The sequence below is a fragment of the Lathyrus oleraceus genome, chromosome 6, assembly GCF_024323335.1.
Source record: "Lathyrus oleraceus cultivar Zhongwan6 chromosome 6, CAAS_Psat_ZW6_1.0, whole genome shotgun sequence".
NCBI lineage: Eukaryota > Viridiplantae > Streptophyta > Magnoliopsida > Fabales > Fabaceae > Lathyrus > Lathyrus oleraceus.
This window is the reverse complement of record NC_066584.1, coordinates 356,197,904-356,217,148: the sequence shown is the minus strand read 5'-3', so window position 1 is coordinate 356,217,148 and position 19,245 is coordinate 356,197,904. Positions and strand designations below refer to the sequence as shown.

The 19,245-nt window shown below is 33.2% G+C and overlaps 6 non-coding genes across 6 annotated transcripts; all 6 read left to right on the top strand.

The window, feature by feature from the left end:
* The first annotated feature begins 9,484 nt into the window (after nt 1–9,484).
* On the top strand, nt 9,485–9,556 carry TRNAK-UUU (transfer RNA lysine (anticodon UUU)). The gene has a single exon. It is a non-coding gene; the product is annotated as a tRNA-Lys (tRNA).
* A 1,668-nt stretch (nt 9,557–11,224) lies between these two features.
* TRNAK-UUU (transfer RNA lysine (anticodon UUU)) lies at nt 11,225–11,296 on the top strand. The gene has a single exon. It is a non-coding gene; the product is annotated as a tRNA-Lys (tRNA).
* Nucleotides 11,297–12,965: 1,669 nt separating this feature from the next.
* On the top strand, nt 12,966–13,037 carry TRNAK-UUU (transfer RNA lysine (anticodon UUU)). Its single transcript has one exon. It is a non-coding gene; the product is annotated as a tRNA-Lys (tRNA).
* A 1,625-nt stretch (nt 13,038–14,662) lies between these two features.
* Nucleotides 14,663–14,734, top strand: TRNAK-UUU (transfer RNA lysine (anticodon UUU)). The gene has a single exon. It is a non-coding gene; the product is annotated as a tRNA-Lys (tRNA).
* A 1,480-nt stretch (nt 14,735–16,214) lies between these two features.
* Nucleotides 16,215–16,286, top strand: TRNAK-UUU (transfer RNA lysine (anticodon UUU)). The gene has a single exon. It is a non-coding gene; the product is annotated as a tRNA-Lys (tRNA).
* Nucleotides 16,287–17,764: 1,478 nt separating this feature from the next.
* Nucleotides 17,765–17,836, top strand: TRNAK-UUU (transfer RNA lysine (anticodon UUU)). The gene has a single exon. It is a non-coding gene; the product is annotated as a tRNA-Lys (tRNA).
* The last annotated feature ends 1,409 nt before the right edge of the window (nt 17,837–19,245 follow it).

The following is a 19,245-nucleotide window of genomic DNA, read 5'->3' as shown; positions in this document are numbered from 1 at the left end:
ATGGGATTTTCAAGTTCTTGGACTTTTTGGAAAGGTGAGAACAAGATCTACAACTTTCATGTTGAACAAATTTTCATTTGAAGCTTCCTTGGACACGTGGTCTTGAGGTCCAAAACTTTCCATTTTTGGAAACTTCCATTACAAGTCACTTTCTATTTTTGGCAGTTTTTGTCCTGACTTGATTTTCTCCATTCTTAAGCTTTGAGATGTCAAATAACACTTGTTCCAACATGAATGAAGTGTATCCAACTCATTTCCACCTCCAAATCCATCAAATCATGTACAGTTGACCACAGTTAACTTTTCAACTGACAGATGAAATTGGCAATGCATAGATCAAATTAAGCCCCAATCTCCAACCGAAATGGCTCAAGGGTGAAACCCTAGCCTCAATAAGCACAATATAATCATATAATGAAACCCATAACCACCATAGACCCCATCTCCTGATCATGCCCTGACTGGCCCAATGCAACTGATTAGGGTTGACCAGTGGTCAAAACCCTAATCTCAAGGAACCTGCTTCAATCACTTGATGATACCCAACCATGATGATGATGATGTATCATTTCCATCAAGATGAAGACCAACATCCTTTGAGAATCATGAAACCCTAATTCATAGCCCAATCCTCAGATGGCCAATGATCAGTCAATAAACCCTAGGCTTGCACTTTGACTTTCTCATCCTCTGATCAAGACTTGGGAGTATGGCTTGCACAATGTACCCACATGATATGCAATATGAAATGTGTAACACCCCGATAATAATATGATAATTATTTAAATTAAGTTAATAATATATTTATTAATTTAATTAGATAATTGGATTATTATTATTATTATTTTGAAATTATTACTATTATTGGGATAATAATTATTGGAAAATATATAAGTTGGAATTTAGAAAAATCCCATTTTTTGGTAAAAAGTTATTTTTCACGTGAAAAGGGAAAAGAGACAGAAAGGGAAAAAGGGTAAAGAGCCAGAGAACGAAGGTTGAAGGAAGGAAAAGCTTGAAGCTCAAAGCTGCCGGATTAACTCAGGTAAGGGGGGTTTATCATCGATTAATGGGTATTATGGGATAATATGTGATGGGTAGTGAGGAACCATTGATTTGCCTCTGATTTGAATGATGTATGACGAATTTGTGAACTTTTGGGGATGAACGAAATTGGGATTAAAATTGAAGAAATTCGTAGGAATTAGAGGTAGAAAGGTTAGCAATTTGTGAAATCGAAAGTGTATGATTCGTGTTAGATGAGATGAATGAATTGTGTGTAAAATTTGGACTGTGGAAGGTTGAATTGGATAGATCTCGTAGCAGGAAAAGCCATTGCAGATCTGGAAATTCTGGTTTCTGGTCATACGCGTATGGCACTAGGCAATACGCGTATGATATGGCTGGTACGCGTATGGATGAGGCCTTACGCGTATGGGTGAAAAAGATGATATTTTGAACGTAAATTGGTCTCTGTTGGTACGCGTAATGGGAGATTGTTACGCGTAGCATACGCGTATGAGAGTGGGCAGTACGCGTATGGACTCGGTCAGGTTTGGGCAATACGCGTATGGACATAGGCAATACGCGTATGGACAGACTTGTGGTTTTCCTGAACTGTTGTTGTGTAGTTTTTGGTTGTTTAGGCTGAGTGATGTAACTTAGCTAATGTATGACGTAGTAAGGATCATTTCCGTTGTTTTGAGTAGTATAGGTATTAGTAGAGTGTGCTAATACTGTGTTTGATTATGCGGCATGATATGATATGCTTTTGTGATAAAATGTGTTGATGTGTGATGGTATGCATGATGCTGTGAATGTATCAGTTATGTATGCATTTGTGAATAGACTGTTTTATGGCTTAGAGTATGAGCATATGTCTATTCTTGAGTTGTTGTTGTTGTTGCATTGCTAGGTGATTAGCATGCATATTGTGGCCTTTATGGTGGTAGCTAATTCCCATGGTGAGGAATTAGTGATGTTAGTCATTTTGGACTGTTGTTGATATTTGCATGCTAGATGATTAGCGTGCATAGCATGGCCCATTTGGGTGGTAGCTAATTCCCATGGTGAGGAATTAGTGATGTGAGTCACTAGGTCTCAAATGAGTGGGACTAGTGAGCTTGGTAGCCGTACCTGGATTTGGTCGGTGAAGTTGAACTATATGTTCATGAATAGTCGGTACCGCATGCATGGAGTCTCATTGCATAATATATGTATGGCGTATAATATGAATGGATGTATTCCAATATTATACGTGTGTTTGTGTTGATGCTGAGTATTATGTTGAGTTGATGTGCTGTTGCTGAACATATGTTTGGATTAGGGTGATGAAATGTGTTAAAATTACTTAGCATTACATAATGTTTTATAATGCTTATTATATTGATTGAGGAACTCACCCTTACACCTATTTTTCAGGTAACGAGCAATGAGTTGAGTAGAAGTTAACGCTTGGAGTCTAGTGTAGTCTCCTTAGTGGGTCGTGCTCTGATAGATGTAACATCGGGATGGGTTGTTTGACTTGTTTTAAACGTTTCATTGTTGGTTGAGAACCATTTTACATGTAATGTTTTACATGATTGATAAGATTATATCCGCTGTGTTTTATGCAAATGTTTAATTGATTAATAAAGAGCATGACAGATATTTTTGGACATGGTGTGAAAATGTTGTGTGACACCCTTCGGGGCATAATTACTCTGATTGATATTTTATTATTTTAATTAAATATTTGGGGTATTTAGAAGGGTGTTACATTAGTGGTATCAGAGCATAGTCGGTCGAGTCGAGTCGTAATTATTCTGTTCCCCTGTACGGGATAGGTGTTGTGTAACCCTATCAGTACTTATTGTTTGGTTTGTTTGGGTTTTCAGAATAGAGATGGCTGGAAGAGGTAGAGATGATGCTGCAATTGCTGAGGCTCTGGGTATGCTAGCTGGAGTACTTGGAGGGAATCCGAATGTGGTGGGAATGGGAGCTGCTCGTCAACTGAGTGAGTTCCAGAAGAACAATCCTCCAATGTTCAAGGGAGCGTACGATCCAGATGGTGCTCAGAAGTGGTTGAAGGAGATCGAGAGGATCTTCCGAGTGACTGAGTGTGCCGATAACCAGAAGGTCAGGTTTGGTACGCATATGCTGTCAGAAGAAGCTGATGATTGGTGGGTTGCTACCCGCACTGAGTTGGAATCTGCTGGGAATGCTGAGATCACTTGGGCTGTGTTCAGAGAGAGATTCCTGAGGAAGTACTTTCCAGAAGATGTCAGAGGAAAGAAAGAGATAGAGTTTTTGGAATTGAAGCAGGGTAACAGGTCTGTTACTGAGTATGCTGCTAAGTTCACAGAGCTGTCGAAGTATTATACTCCCTATAATGAGGCTGCTGGAGAATTTTCGAAATGTGTGAAGTTTGAGAACGGGTTGCGTCCCGAGATCAAGCAGGCTATTGGGTATCAGCGGATCAGAGTATTTTCTGACTTGGTTGACTGTTGCAGGATTTTTGAACAGGATTCCAAAGCCAGAGCAGAGAGCTATCAGCAAAGGGTTGATAGGAAAGGCAAGAGTCAGAATGATTGTGGAAAACCGTATGCAGCTGGAAAAGGTTTTCAGAAGCAGAGTGGGATGAAGAGGCCTAGTGGGGGAGACTCTAGCGCCCCTACTAAGTGTTACAGATGTGGTCAGGCTGGACATCGTTTCCATGAGTGTACCAGTAATGAGAAGAAGTGTTTCAAGTGTGGTAAAGGTGGTCATTTGGCTGCAGAGTGTCGGTTGAAGACTCTGACGTGCTTCAACTGTGGAGAGGTGGGTCATATCAGCCCACAGTGTCCTAAGCCGAAGAAAGAGAACCAGTCGGGAGGCAAGGTCTTTGCTTTATCAGGTTCTGAGACTTTTGCAGACGATCGTTTGATCCGAGGTACGTGTTATATTAATGGCTTTCCTCTTATAGCTATTATTGACACCGGTGCTACTCATTCCTTTATATCTTTGGATTGTGCTGTGAAACTTAAGTTAGAGATATCTGGGATGCTTGGTAGTATGGTGATTGATACTCCTGCGAAGGGTTCAATGACTACTACTTCAGTTTGTTTGAATTGTCCTTTGAGTATTATTGGTAGAGACTTTGGGATAGACCTTGTGTGTCTTCCACTAGTACAGGTTGATGTTATCCTGGGTATGAACTGGTTGGTGTTTAACCGAGTCTATATCAATTGTTTTGATAAGGCTGTGATTTTTCCTGAGATTGAGGAAGGAAAGAATTTGTTTCTATCTGCAAGGCAGGTGAATGAGGCAGTAGTGGATGGGGCAGAGTTGTTTATGCTGTTAGCGACCATGGAGGCTAAAGATAAACTGGTGATTGGTGATCTAGCTGTGGTGTGTGATTTTCCTGATGTGTTTCCGGAAGAAGTGAATGAATTGCCACCAGAGCATGAAGTTGAGTTCTCGATTGATTTAGTACCTGGTACTAGACCGATATCGATGGCTCCGTATCGTATGTCTGCTGTTGAGTTAGCTGAATTGAAGAGTCAGCTGGAAGATCTGTTGGATAAGAAATTTATTCGTCCGAGTGTGTCACCGTGGGGTGCACCAGTGTTGTTAGTTAAGAAGAAAGAAGGTACTATGAGGTTGTGTGTGGACTACAGGCAACTGAATAAAGTGACGATCAAGAATCGGTATCCTTTGCCGAGGATTGATGATTTGATGGATCAATTGGTTGGTGCGAGTGTGTTCAGCAAGATAGATTTGAGATCTGGGTATCACCAGATACGTGTGAAAACTGAGGATATTCAGAAGACTGCTTTCAGAACAAGGTATGGACATTATGAGTATTCTGTAATGCCTTTTGGTGTGACTAATGCGCCTGGAGTATTTATGGAGTATATGAATAGGATTTTCCATCCGTACCTAGATAAGTTTGTTGTGGTGTTTATTGATGACATTTTGGTGTATTCGAAATCTGAAGAAGAGCATGCTGAGCATTTGAGAGTGGTTTTAGAAGTTCTACGAGAAAAGAAGTTATTTGCTAAACTATCCAAGTGTGAATTTTGGTTAGAAGAGGTTAGTTTTCTTGGTCATGTGATTTCAAGAGGTGGTGTTGCTGTTGATCCTTCTAAAATAGAAGCGGTATCTAAGTGGGAAGCTCCGAAGTCTGTTGCTGAGATTCGAAGTTTTCTTGGTTTGGCTGGTTATTATAGGAAGTTCATTGAGGGATTTTCTAAGTTGGCGTTACCGTTGACGATGTTGACTAGAAAGGGGCAAGCGTTTGTTTGGGATTCAAAATGTGAAGAAGGTTTCCAAGAGCTAAAGAGAAGATTGACTACTGCTCCTATTTTGATATTACCGAGTCCGTCAGAACTATTTGAGGTTTTCTGTGATGCTTCATTGTTGGGTTTGGGTGGTGTGTTGATGCAGAATAAGCAGGTTATAGCTTATGCTTCGAGACAACTGAGGGTTCACGAGAGGAACTATCCGACACACGATTTAGAGTTGGCAGCTGTGGTATTTGTTCTGAAGTTGTGGAGGCATTATTTGTATGGGTCAAGATTTGAGGTTTTCAGTGACCATAAAAGTTTAAAGTATTTGTTTGATCAGAAAGAGCTGAATATGAGACAGAGGAGATGGTTAGAATTTCTGAAGGATTATGACTTTGGTTTGAATTACCATCCGGGTAAAGCAAACGTAGTGGCTGATGCATTGAGTCGGAAATCATTGCATATGTCTATGTTAATGGTTAGAGAATTGGATTTAATTGAGCAGTTTAGAGACTTGAGTTTGGTGTGTGAGAGTACTCACAATAGTGTTAAATTGGGAATGCTGAAGTTAACAAGTGGTATTCTGGATGAGATCAGAGAGGGTCAGAAATCCGATGTGTTTTTGGTTGATAAGTTGACTTTAGTGAATCAAGGCCAAGGTGGTGAATTCAAAGTTGATGAGAATGGTGTTTTGAAATTTGGTAGTCGGGTGTGTATTCCGGATGTTACCGAGCTTAAGAAGAGTATTCTTGAGGAAGGACATCGTAGTGGCTTGAGTATTCATCCTGGAGCTACGAAGATGTATCATGATTTGAAGAAGTTATTTTGGTGGCCGGGAATGAAGAAAGAAATTGCGAGTTTTGTTTATTCCTGTTTGACTTGTCAGAAGTCAAAGATTGAGCATCAGAAGCCGTCTGGGCTAATGCAACCGTTGGCTATTCCAGAGTGGAAGTGGGATAGTATCAGTATGGATTTTGTTTCTGGGTTACCGAGGACAAGTAAGAATTTTGAAGCTATTTGGGTGATTGTGGATAGATTGACGAAGTCGGCTCATTTCATTCCTATCAGAATGGATTATCCGTTAGAGAGATTAGCCGAGTTGTATATTGAGAAGATTGTAAGTTTGCATGGTATTCCGTCGAGTATTGTTTCGGACAGAGATCCTAGATTTACATCGAAGTTTTGGGAAGGTTTGCAGAAGGCTTTGGGAACTAAGCTGAGATTGAGTTCTGCATATCATCCGCAGACTGATGGTCAGACTGAGAGGACGATTCAGTCATTAGAGGATCTTTTGAGAGCTTGTGTTTTGGAAAAGGGAGGTGCTTGGGATTGTTATTTACCTTTGATTGAATTTACCTACAACAATAGTTTTCATTCGAGTATTGGTATGGCACCGTTTGAGGCTTTGTATGGTAGGAGATGTCGGACACCGTTATGTTGGTATGAGTCCGGTGAGAGTGCTGTGGTTGGACCGGAGATTGTTCAACAAACTACGGAAAAGATTAAGATGATTCAGGAGAAGATGAGAATTGCTCAGAGTCGTCAGAAGAGTTATCATGACAAGAGGAGGAAGTCACTTGAGTTCCAAGAGGGAGATCATGTGTTTCTTCGTGTTACTCCGATAACTGGGGTTGGTCGAGCTTTGAAGTCAAAGAAGTTGACACCTCGATTTATTGGTCCTTATCAGATTTTGGAGAGGATAGGGGAGGTAGCCTATCGTATCGCTTTACCGCCGTCGCTTGCGAACTTGCATGAGGTTTTTCATGTGTCTCAGTTGAGGAGGTACATTCATGATCCTTCACATGTAGTCCAAGTAGATGATGTACAGGTGAGAGATAACCTGACTGTGGAAACATCACCTATGAGGATCGAGGGTCGAGAGTTGAAGCAGTTGCGGGGTAAAGAGATTGCCTTGGTGAAAGTAGCTTGGGGAGGACCAGCAGGTGGCAATGTGACTTGGGAACTTGAGAGTAAGATGAAGGAGTCTTACCCAGAGTTGTTCGCTTGAGGTATGTTTTCGAGGACGAAAACTCTTTTAGTGGGGGAGAGTTATAACACCCCGATAATAATATGATAATTATTTAAATTAAGTTAATAATATATTTATTAATTTAATTAGATAATTGGATTATTATTATTATTATTATTTTGAAATTATTACTATTATTGGGATAATAATTATTGGAAAATATATAAGTTGGAATTTAGAAAAATCCCATTTTTTGGTAAAAAGTTATTTTTCACGTGAAAAGGGAAAAGAGACAGAAAGGGAAAAAGGGCAAAGAGCCAGAGAACGAAGGTTGAAGGAAGGAAAAGCTTGAAGCTCAAAGCTGCCGGATTAACTCAGGTAAGGGGGGTTTATCATCGATTAATGGGTATTATGGGATAATATGTGATGGGTAGTGAGGAACCATTGATTTGCCTCTGATTTGAATGATGTATGACGAATTTGTGAACTTTTGGGGATGAACGAATTGGGATTAAAATTGAAGAAATTCGTAGGAATTAGAGGTAGAAAGGTTAGCAATTTGTGAAATCGAAAGTGTATGATTCGTGTTAGATGAGATGAATGAATTGTGTGTAAAATTTGGACTGTGGAAGGTTGAATTGGATAGATCTCGTAGCAGGAAAAGCCATTGCAGATCTGGAAATTCTGGTTTCTGGTCATACGCGTATGGCACTAGGCAATACGCGTATGATATGGCTGGTACGCGTATGGATGAGGCCTTACGCGTATGGGTGAAAAAGATGATATTTTGAACGTAAATTGGTCTCTGTTGGTACGCGTAATGGGAGATTGTTACGCGTAGCATACGCGTATGAGAGTGGGCAGTACGCGTATGGACTCGGTCAGGTTTGGGCAATACGCGTATGGGCATAGGCAATACGCGTATGGACAGACTTGTGGTTTTCCTGAACTGTTGTTGTGTAGTTTTTGGTTGTTTAGGCTGAGTGATGTAACTTAGCTGATGTATGACGTAGTAAGGATCATTTCCGTTGTTTTGAGTAGTATAGGTATTAGTAGAGTGTGCTAATACTGTGTTTGATTATGCGGCATGATATGATATGCTTTTGTGATAAAATGTGTTGATGTGTGATGGTATGCATGATGCTGTGAATGTATCAGTTATGTATGCATTTGTGAATAGACTGTTTTATGGCTTAGAGTATGAGCATATGTCTATTCTTGAGTTGTTGTTGTTGTTGCATTGCTAGGTGATTAGCATGCATATTGTGGCCTTTATGGTGGTAGCTAATTCCCATGGTGAGGAATTAGTGATGTTAGTCATTTTGGACTGTTGTTGATATTTGCATGCTAGATGATTAGCGTGCATAGCATGGCCCATTTGGGGTGGTAGCTAATTCCCATGGTGAGGAATTAGTGATGTGAGTCACTAGGTCTCAAATGAGTGGGACTAGTGAGCTTGGTAGCCGTACCTGGATTTGGTCGGTGAAGTTGAACTATATGTTCATGAATAGTCGGTACCGCATGCATGGAGTCTCATTGCATAATATATGTATGGCGTATAATATGAATGGATGTATTCCAATATTATACGTGTGTTTGTGTTGATGCTGAGTATTATGTTGAGTTGATGTGCTGTTGCTGAACATATGTTTGGATTAGGGTGATGAAATGTGTTAAAATTACTTAGCATTACATAATGTTTTATAATGCTTATTATATTGATTGAGGAACTCACCCTTACACCTATTTTTCAGGTAACGAGCAATGAGTTGAGTAGAAGTTAACGCTTGGAGTCTAGTGTAGTCTCCTTAGTGGGTCGTGCTCTGATAGATGTAACATCGGGATGGGTTGTTTGACTTGTTTTAAACGTTTCATTGTTGGTTGAGAACCATTTTACATGTAATGTTTTACATGATTGATAAGATTATATCCGCTGTGTTTTATGCAAATGTTTAATTGATTAAATAAAGAGCATGACAGATATTTTTGGACATGGTGTGAAAATGTTGTGTGACACCCTTCGGGGCATAATTACTCTGATTGATATTTTATTATTTTAATTAAATATTTGGGGTATTTAGAAGGGTGTTACAAAATGCCTAATGCCCTAAAATGATATGTACAATGATAATGCTAGTCCCAAGAGAGGAGGGCAAATTTTGAGGTGTTACAGTATCGTATAGATTTTATGATTTAATCTTTATGATTTAAAATTTATTGATACAAAACTAAGTCATAATTCCATTTTTTTACTCAACCACTAAAATTAGCCGACTTAGCTCAGTGGTAGAGCGCGTGGCTTTTAACCACGTGGTCGTGGGTTCGATCCCCACAGTCGGCGCATTCAATTTTTCTTTTAATATAACATAATTAACACATAGGTTTGTTTTTAACACTTGATGTAGGGGACATAGCAGAACATTGTTTCATGAATGAGGTGTAGGAGATCAACTCTTTGATTAGGCAAAACTAGTTATTTCCATTGATTATGTATAATCATGTCTATTAGGATACATATTATCATTCTCACCTTTAGGTCTACATGGTAACACTATCTTGTATTGATGTTAAACCTTGTTTACTTGAGCACATATGACAATTTCTTTCCTTCTTGTTTAGATTATTCTTTCTTCTTGCTGAGGTAAAATGATCAGATTTTAAGTTTCGTTGAATCTTGTGTAGATGATAATTTGTCTTCCTCAAGGGAGATATGATCATTTCTTTGTCACGGTGCATTTGACCATTTAGAATTGAGGTCTAGATGGTAAAACTTGTCGACTAAGGCATAGATGATCATTTCTTCTATAGATGATCAAGTCTTTATTTTTTTGTAGATGTTTACAAGTATTCTATATGCAAAAACAAAAACATTCAAATATTAAATTTTCATAATTAAATTTTTCTCATTGAAACTCTACAAATAAAAGTTATTGTTCTTCATAACAAATCTGGTTCAACACATTCCAATCATGTAACTACCATAGTAGACTTTGCTTATTATTTGTACATATTAAGTTATTTAACATTTTTCTTCTAAATAAATAACTATTCTAATTTTAGTAACTACACATATAAAATTAGGATGCCCCTCTAATTACTCAATCATCCCATTTTTATTGATTTAACTATCAAATGTATGATTGATACCTTTAATATGAGATCACAAACATTATAGTTATGTTTTTTAAACAGTTACATAAATGTATAATTATGAATGCTTGTTAACTTAATAAGTGTAAAAATTTTGAGCTAAATATTTTGGAATGATTTGAAAGATTAATTGTAAAATTAATTTTGCGGTGGGATATATTTCATCCATGTTTCACTTCTCATGATATAATGCTATAAATGTGTTTTTGTAACAAAAAATCAATCCTTGATGTTCGGTGGATTAAATTATTTGTTGATTTAATAAGGTAGTACCTTCGTCTTTCATTATAAGCCGCTTAGCAAAAATATTTTGTACCACAATATAAGTTGTTTTATTATATCAATGAATGATTAATGTTATTTTCCCTATTATACCCATACCTATTTATTACTCTCTCTCCTTTCAATTATGTCAATTTATTTTTCCAATATAATCAATGAAGGACAATTTTGTAAAACCCTTCATAATTTCTCTTTTTCATACCATAATTATTACATTTCTTAATACATGTGAAAAGTCAAAAACGACTTATAACAAAAAACGGAGGGAGTATTAATTATAGTGTTATGAAATAAAGGTTTTAAGATTTTTAAAACGTATATGACAAGTTTCTAAAATTGTTTTTGTAGAGATAAGATTTAAATTATTCCTAAAATGCATGAAACTTTTATGCTTTAAAGTTATACTATATTTGTTTATTTTGATTATACTCAATATGTAAGTTCAGGGCGCTACAAAATTTCTATAACTATATATAATAAGTATCGTATAGATTTTATGATTTAATCTTTATGATTTAAAATTTATTGATACAAAACTAAGTCATAATTCCATTTTTTTACTCAACCACTAAAATTAGCCGACTTAGCTCAGTGGTAGAGCGCGTGGCTTTTAACCACGTGGTCGTGGGTTTGATCCCCACAGTCGGCGCATTCAATTTTTCTTTTAATATAACATAATTAACACATAGGTTTGTTTTTAATACTTGATGTAGGGGACATAGCAGAACATTGTTTCATGAATGAGGTGTAGGAGATCAACTCTTTGATTAGGCAAAACTAGTTATTTCCATTGATTATGTATAATCATGTCTATTAGGATACATATTATCATTCTCACCTTTAGGTCTACATGGTAACACTATCTTGTATTGATGTTAAACCTTGTTTACTTGAGCACATATGACAATTTCTTTCCTTCTTGTTTAGATTATTCTTTCTTCTTGCTGAGGTAAAATGATCAGATTTTAAGTTTCGTTGAATCTTGTGTAGATGATAATTTGTCTTCCTCAAGGGAGATATGATCATTTCTTTGTCGCGGTGCATTTGACCATTTAGAATTGAGGTCTAGATGGTAAAACTTGTCGACTAAGGCATAGATGATCATTTCTTCTATAGATGATCAAGTCTTTATTTTTTTGTAGATGTTTACAAGTATTCTATATGCAAAAACAAAAACATTCAAATATTAAATTTTCATAATTAAATGTTTCTCATTGAAACTCTACAAATAAAAGTTATTGTTCTTCATAACAAATCTGGTTCAACACATTCCAATCATGTAACTACCATAGTAGACTTTGCTTATTATTTGTACATATTAAGTTATTTAACATTTTTCTTCTAAATAAATAACTATTCTAATTTTAGTAACTACACATATAAAAATTAGGATGCCCCTCTAATTACTCAATCATCCCATTTTTATTGATTTAACTATCAAATGTATGATTGATACCTTTAATATGAGATCACAAACATTATAGTTATGTTTTTTAAACAGTTACATAAATGTATAATTATGAATGCTTGTTAACTTAATAAGTGTAAAAATTTTGAGCTAAATATTTTGGAATGATTTGAAAGATTAATTGTAAAATTAATTTTGCGGTGGGATATATTTCATCCATGTTTCACTTCTCATGATATAATGCTATAAATGTGTTTTTGTAACAAAAAATCAATCCTTGATGTTCGGTGGATTAAATTATTTGTTGATTTAATAAGGTAGTACCTTCGTCTTTTATTATAAGTCGCTTAGCAAAAATATTTTGTACCACAATATAAGTTGTTTTATAATATCAATGAATGATTAATGTTATTTTCCCTATTATACCCATACCTATTTATTACTCTCTCTCCTTTCAATTATGTCAATTTATTTTCCATATTATCAATGAAGGACAATTTTGTAAAACCCTTCATAATTTCTCTTTTTCATACCATAATTATTACATTTCTTAATACATGTGAAAAGTCAAAAACGACTTATAACCAAAAAACGGAGGGAGTATTAATTATAGTGTTATGAAATAAAGGTTTTAAGATTTTTAAAACGTATATGACAAGTTTCTAAAATTGTTTTGGTAGAGATAAGATTTAAATTATTCCTAAAATGCATGAAACTTTTATGCTTTAAAGTTATACTATATTTGTTTATTTTGATTATACTCAATATGTAAGTTCAGGGCGCTACAAAATTTCTATAACTATATATAATAAGTATCGTATAGATTTTATGATTTTAATCTTTATGATTTAAAATTTATTGATACAAAACTAAGTCATAATTCCATTTTTTTATTCAACCACTAAAATTAGCCGACTTAGCTCAGTGGTAGAGCGCGTGGCTTTTAACCACGTGGTCGTGGGTTCGATCCACACAGTCGGCGCATTCAATTTTTCTTTTAATATAACATAATTAACACATAGGTTTGTTTTTAACACTTGATGTAGGGGACATAGCAGAACATTGTTTCATGAATGAGGTGTAGGAGATCAACTCTTTGATTAGGCAAAACTAGTTATTTCCATTGATTATGTATAATCACATGGTAACACTATCTTGTATTGATGTTAAACCTTGTTTACTTGAGCACATATGACAATTTCTTTCCTTCTTGTTTAGATTATTCTTTCTTCTTGCTGAGGTAAAATGATCAGATTTTAAGTTTCGTTGAATCTTGTGTAGATGATAATTTGTCTTCCTCTAGGGAGATATGATCATTTCTTTGTCGCGGTGCATTTGACCATTTAGAATTGAGGTCTAGATGGTAAAACTTGTCGACTAAGGCATAGATGATCATTTCTTCTATAGATGATCAAGTCTTTATTTTTTTGTAGATGTTTACAAGTATTCTATATGCAAAAACAAAAACATTCAAATATTAAATTTTCATAATAAATTTTTCTCATTGAAACTCTACAAATAAAAGTTATTGTTCTTCATAACAAATCTGGTTCAACACATTCCAATCATGTAACTACCATAGTAGACTTTGCTTATTATTTGTACATATTAAGTTTTTTAACATTTTTCTTCTAAATAAATAACTATTCTAATTTTAGTAACTACACATATAAAAATTAGGATGCCCCTCTAATTACTCAATCATCCCATTTTTATTGACTTTGCTATCAAATGTATGATTGATACCTTTAATATGAGATCACAAACATTATAGTTATGTTTTTTAAACAGTTACATAAATGTATAATTATGAATGCTTGTTAACTTAATAAGTGTAAAAATTTTGAGCTAAAGATTTTGGAATGATTTGAAAGATTAATTGTAAAATTAATTTTGCGGTGGGATATATTTCATCCATGTTTCACTTCTCATGATATAATGCTATAAATGTTTTTTGTAACAAAAAATCAATCCTTGATGTTCGGTGGATTAAATTATTTGTTGATTTAATAAGGTAGTACCTTCGTCTTTTATTATAAGTCGCTTTGCAAAAATATTTTGTACCACAATATAAGTTGTTTTATAATATCAATGAATGATTAATGTTATTTTCCCTATTATATCCATACCTATTTATTACTCTCTCTCCTTTCAATTATGTCAATTTATATTTCCAATATAATCAATGAAGGACAATTTTGTAAAACCCTTCATAATTTCTCTTTTTCATACCATAATTATTACATTTCTTAATACATGTGAAAAGTCAAAAACGACTTATAACAAAAAACGGAGGGAGTATTAATTATAGTGTTATGAAATAAAGGTTTTAAGATTTTTAAAACGTATATGACAAGTTTCTAAAATTGTTTTGGTAGAGATAAGATTTAAATTATTCCTAAAATGCATGAAACTTTTATGCTTTAAAGTTATACTATATTTGTTTATTTTGATTATACTCAATATGTAAGTTCAGGGCGCTACAAAATTTCTATAACTATATATAATAAGTATCGTATAGATTTTATGATTTAATCTTTATGATTTAAAATTTATTGATACAAAACTAAGTCATAATTCCATTTTTTTATTCAGCTACTAAAATTAGCCGACTTAGCTCAGTGGTAGAGCGCGTGGCTTTTAACCACGTGGTCGTGGGTTCAATCCCCACAGTCGGCGCATTCAATTTTTCTTTTAATATAACATAATTAACACATAGGTTTGTTTTTAACACTTGTTGTAGGGGACATAGCGTTTCCTTCTTGTTTAGATTATTCTTTCTTCTTGCTGAGGTAAAATGATCAGATTTTAAGTTTCGTTGAATCTTGTGTAGATGATAATTTGTCTTCCTCTAGGGAGATATGATCATTTCTTTGTCGCGGTGCATTTGACCATTTAGAATTGAGGTCTAGATGGTAAAACTTGTCGACTAAGGCATAGATGATCATTTCTTCTATAGATGATCAAGTCTTTATTTTTTTGTAGATGTTTACAAGTATTCTATATGCAAAAACAAAACATTCAAATATTAAATTTTCATAATTAAATTTTCTCATTGAAACTCTACAAATAAAAGTTATTGTTCTTCATAACAAATCTGGTTCAACACATTCCAATCATGTAACTACCATAGTAGACTTTGCTTATTATTTGTACATATTAAGTTATTTAACATTTTTCTTCTAAATAAATAACTATTCTAATTTTAGTAACTACACATATAAAAATTAGGATGCCCCTCTAATTACTCAATCATCCCATTTTTATTGACTTTGCTATCAAATGTATGATTGATACCTTTAATATGAGATCACAAACATTATAGTTATGTTTTTTAAACAGTTACATAAATGTATAATTATGAATGCTTGTTAACTTAATAAGTGTAAAAATTTTGAGCTAAAGATTTTGGAATGATTTGAAAGATTAATTGTAAAATTAATTTTGCGGTGGGATATATTTCATCCATGTTTCACTTCTCATGATATAATGCTATAAATGTGTTTTTGTAACAAAAAATCAATCCTTGATGTTCGGTGGATTAAATTATTTGTTGATTTAATAAGGTAGTACCTTCGTCTTTTATTATAAGTCGCTTTGCAAAAATATTTTGTACCACAATATAAGTTGTTTTATAATATCAATGAATGATTAATGTTATTTTCCCTATTATATCCATACCTATTTATTACTCTCTCTCCTTTCAATTATGTCAATTTATATTTCCAATATAATCAATGAAGGACAATTTTGTAAAACCCTTCATAATTTCTCTTTTTCATACCATAATTATTACATTTCTTAATACATGTGAAAAGTCAAAAACGACTTATAACAAAAAACGGAGGGAGTATTAATTATAGTGTTATGAAATAAAGGTTTTAAGATTTTTAAAACGTATATGACAAGTTTCTAAAATTGTTTTGGTAGAGATAAGATTTAAATTATTCCTAAAATGCATGAAACTTTTATGCTTTAAAGTTATACTATATTTGTTTATTTTGATTATACTCAATATGTAAGTTCAGGGCGCTACAAAATTTCTATAACTATATATAATAAGTATCGTATAGATTTTATGATTTAATCTTTATGATTTAAAATTTATTGATACAAAACTAAGTCATAATTCCATTTTTTTATTCAGCTACTAAAATTAGCCGACTTAGCTCAGTGGTAGAGCGCGTGGCTTTTAACCACGTGGTCGTGGGTTCGATCCCCACAGTCGGCGCATTCAATTTTTCTTTAATATAACATAATTAACACATAGGTTTGTTTTTAACACTTGATGTAGGGGACATAGCGTTTCCTTCTTGTTTAGATTATTCTTTCTTCTTGCTGAGGTAAAATGATCAGATTTTAAGTTTCGTTGAATCTTGTGTAGATGATAATTTGTGTTCCTCTAGGGAGATATGATCACTTCTTTGTCGCGGTGCATTTGACCATTTAGAATTGAGGTCTAGATGGTAAAACTTGTCGACTAAGGCATAGATGATCATTTCTTCTATAGATGATCAAGTCTTTATTTTTTTGTAGATGTTTACAAGTATTCTATATGCAAAAACAAAAACATTCAAATATTAAATTTTCATAATTAATTTTTCTCATTGAAACTCTACAAATAAAAGTTATTGTTCTTCATAACAAATCTGGTTCAACACATTCCAATCATGTAACTACCATAGTAGACTTTGCTTATTATTTGTACATATTAAGTTATTTAACATTTTTCTTCTAAATAAATAACTATTCTAATTTTAGTAACTACACATATAAAAATTAGGATGCCCCTCTAATTACTCAATCATCCCATTTTTATTGACTTTGCTATCAAATGTATGATTGATACCTTTAATATGAGATCACAAACATTATAGTTATGTTTTTTAAACAGTTACATAAATGTATAATTATGAATGCTTGTTAACTTAATAAGTGTAAAAATTTTGAGCTAAAGATTTTGGAATGATTTGAAAGATTAATTGTAAAATTAATTTTGCGGTGGGATATATTTCATCCATGTTTCACTTCTCATGATATAATGCTATAAATGTGTTTTTGTAACAAAAAATCAATCCTTGATGTTCGGTGGATTAAATTATTTGTTGATTTAATAAGGTAGTACCTTCGTCTTTTATTATAAGTCGCTTTGCAAAAATATTTTGTACCACAATATAAGTTGTTTTATAATATCAATGAATGATTAATGTTATTTTCCCTATTATATCCATACCTATTTATTACTCTCTCTCCTTTCAATTATGTCAATTTATATTTCCAATATAATCAATGAAGGACAATTTTGTAAAACCCTTCATAATTTCTCTTTTCATACCATAATTATTACATTTCTTAATACATGTGAAAAGTCAAAAACGACTTATAACAAAAAACGGAGGGAGTATTAATTATAGTGTTATGAAATAAAGGTTTAAGATTTTTAAAACGTATATGACAAGTTTCTAAAATTGTTTTGGTAGAGATAAGATTTAAATTATTCCTAAAATGCATGAAACTTTTATGCTTTAAAGTTATACTATATTTGTTTATTTTGATTATACTCAATATGTAAGTTCAGGGCGCTACAAAATTTCTATAACTATATATAATAAGTATCGTATAGATTTTATGATTTAATCTTTATGATTTAAAATTTATTGATACAAAACTAAGTCATAATTCCATTTTTTTATTCAGCTACTAAAATTAGCCGACTTAGCTCAGTGGTAGAGCGCGTGGCTTTTAACCACGTGGTCGTGGGTTCGATCCCCACAGTCGGTGCATTCAATTTTTCTTTTAATATAACATAATTAACACATAGGTTTGTTTTTAACACTTGATGTAGGGGACATAGCGTTTCCTTCTTGTTTAGATTATTCTTTCTTCTTGCTGAGGTAAAATGATCAGATTTTAAGTTTCGTTGAATCTTGTGTAGATGATAATTTGTCTTCCTCTAGGGAGATATGATCATTTCTTTGTCGCGGTGCATTTGACCATTTAGAATTGAGGTCTAGATGGTAAAACTTGTCGACTAAGGCATAGATGATCATTTCTTCTATAGATGATCAAGTCTTTATTTTTTTGTAGATGTTTACAAGTATTCTATATGCAAAAACAAAAACATTCAAATATTAAATTTTCATAATTAAATTTTCTCATTGAAACTCTACAAATAAAAGTTATTGTTCTTCATAACAAATCTGGTTCAACACATTCCAATCATGTAACTACCATAGTAGACTTTGCTTATTATTTGTACATATTAAGTTATTTAACATTTTTCTTCTAAATAAATAACTATTCTAATTTTAGTAACTACACATATAAAAATTAGGATGCCCCTCTAATTACTCAATCATCCCATTTTTATTTACTTTGCTATCAAATGTATGATTGATACCTTTAATATGAGATCACAAACATTATAGTTATGTTTTTTAAACAGTTACATAAATGTATAATTATGAATGTTTGTTAACTTAATAAGTGTAAAAATTTTGAGCTAAAGATTTTGGAATGATTTGAAAGATTAATTGTAAAATTAATTTTGCGGTGGGATATATTTCATCCATGTTTCACTTCTCATGATATAATGCTATAAATGTGTTTTTGTAACAAAAAATCAATCCTTGATGTTCGGTGGATTAAATTATTTGTTGATTTAATAAGGTAGTACCTTCGTCTTTTATTATAAGTCGCTTTGCAAAAATATTTTGTACCACAATATAAGTTGTTTTATAATATCAATGAATGATTAATGTTATTTTCCCTATTATATCCATACCTATTTATTACTCTCTCTCCTTTCAATTATGTCAATTTATTTTTCCAATATAATCAATGAAGGACAATTTTGTAAAACCCTTCATAATTTCTCTTTTCATACCATAATTATTACATTTCTTAATACATGTGAAAAGTCAAAAACGACTTATAACAAAAAACGGAGGGAGTATTAATTATAGTGTTATGAAATAAAGGTTTTAAGATTTTTAAAACGTATATGACAAGTTTCTAAAATTGTTTTGGTAGAGATAAGATTTAAATTATTCCTAAAATGCATGAAACTTTTATGCTTTAAAGTTATACTATATTTGTTTATTTTGATTATACTCAATATGTAAGTTCAGGGCGCTACAAAATTTCTATAACTATATATAATAAGTATCGTATAGATTTTATGATTTAAT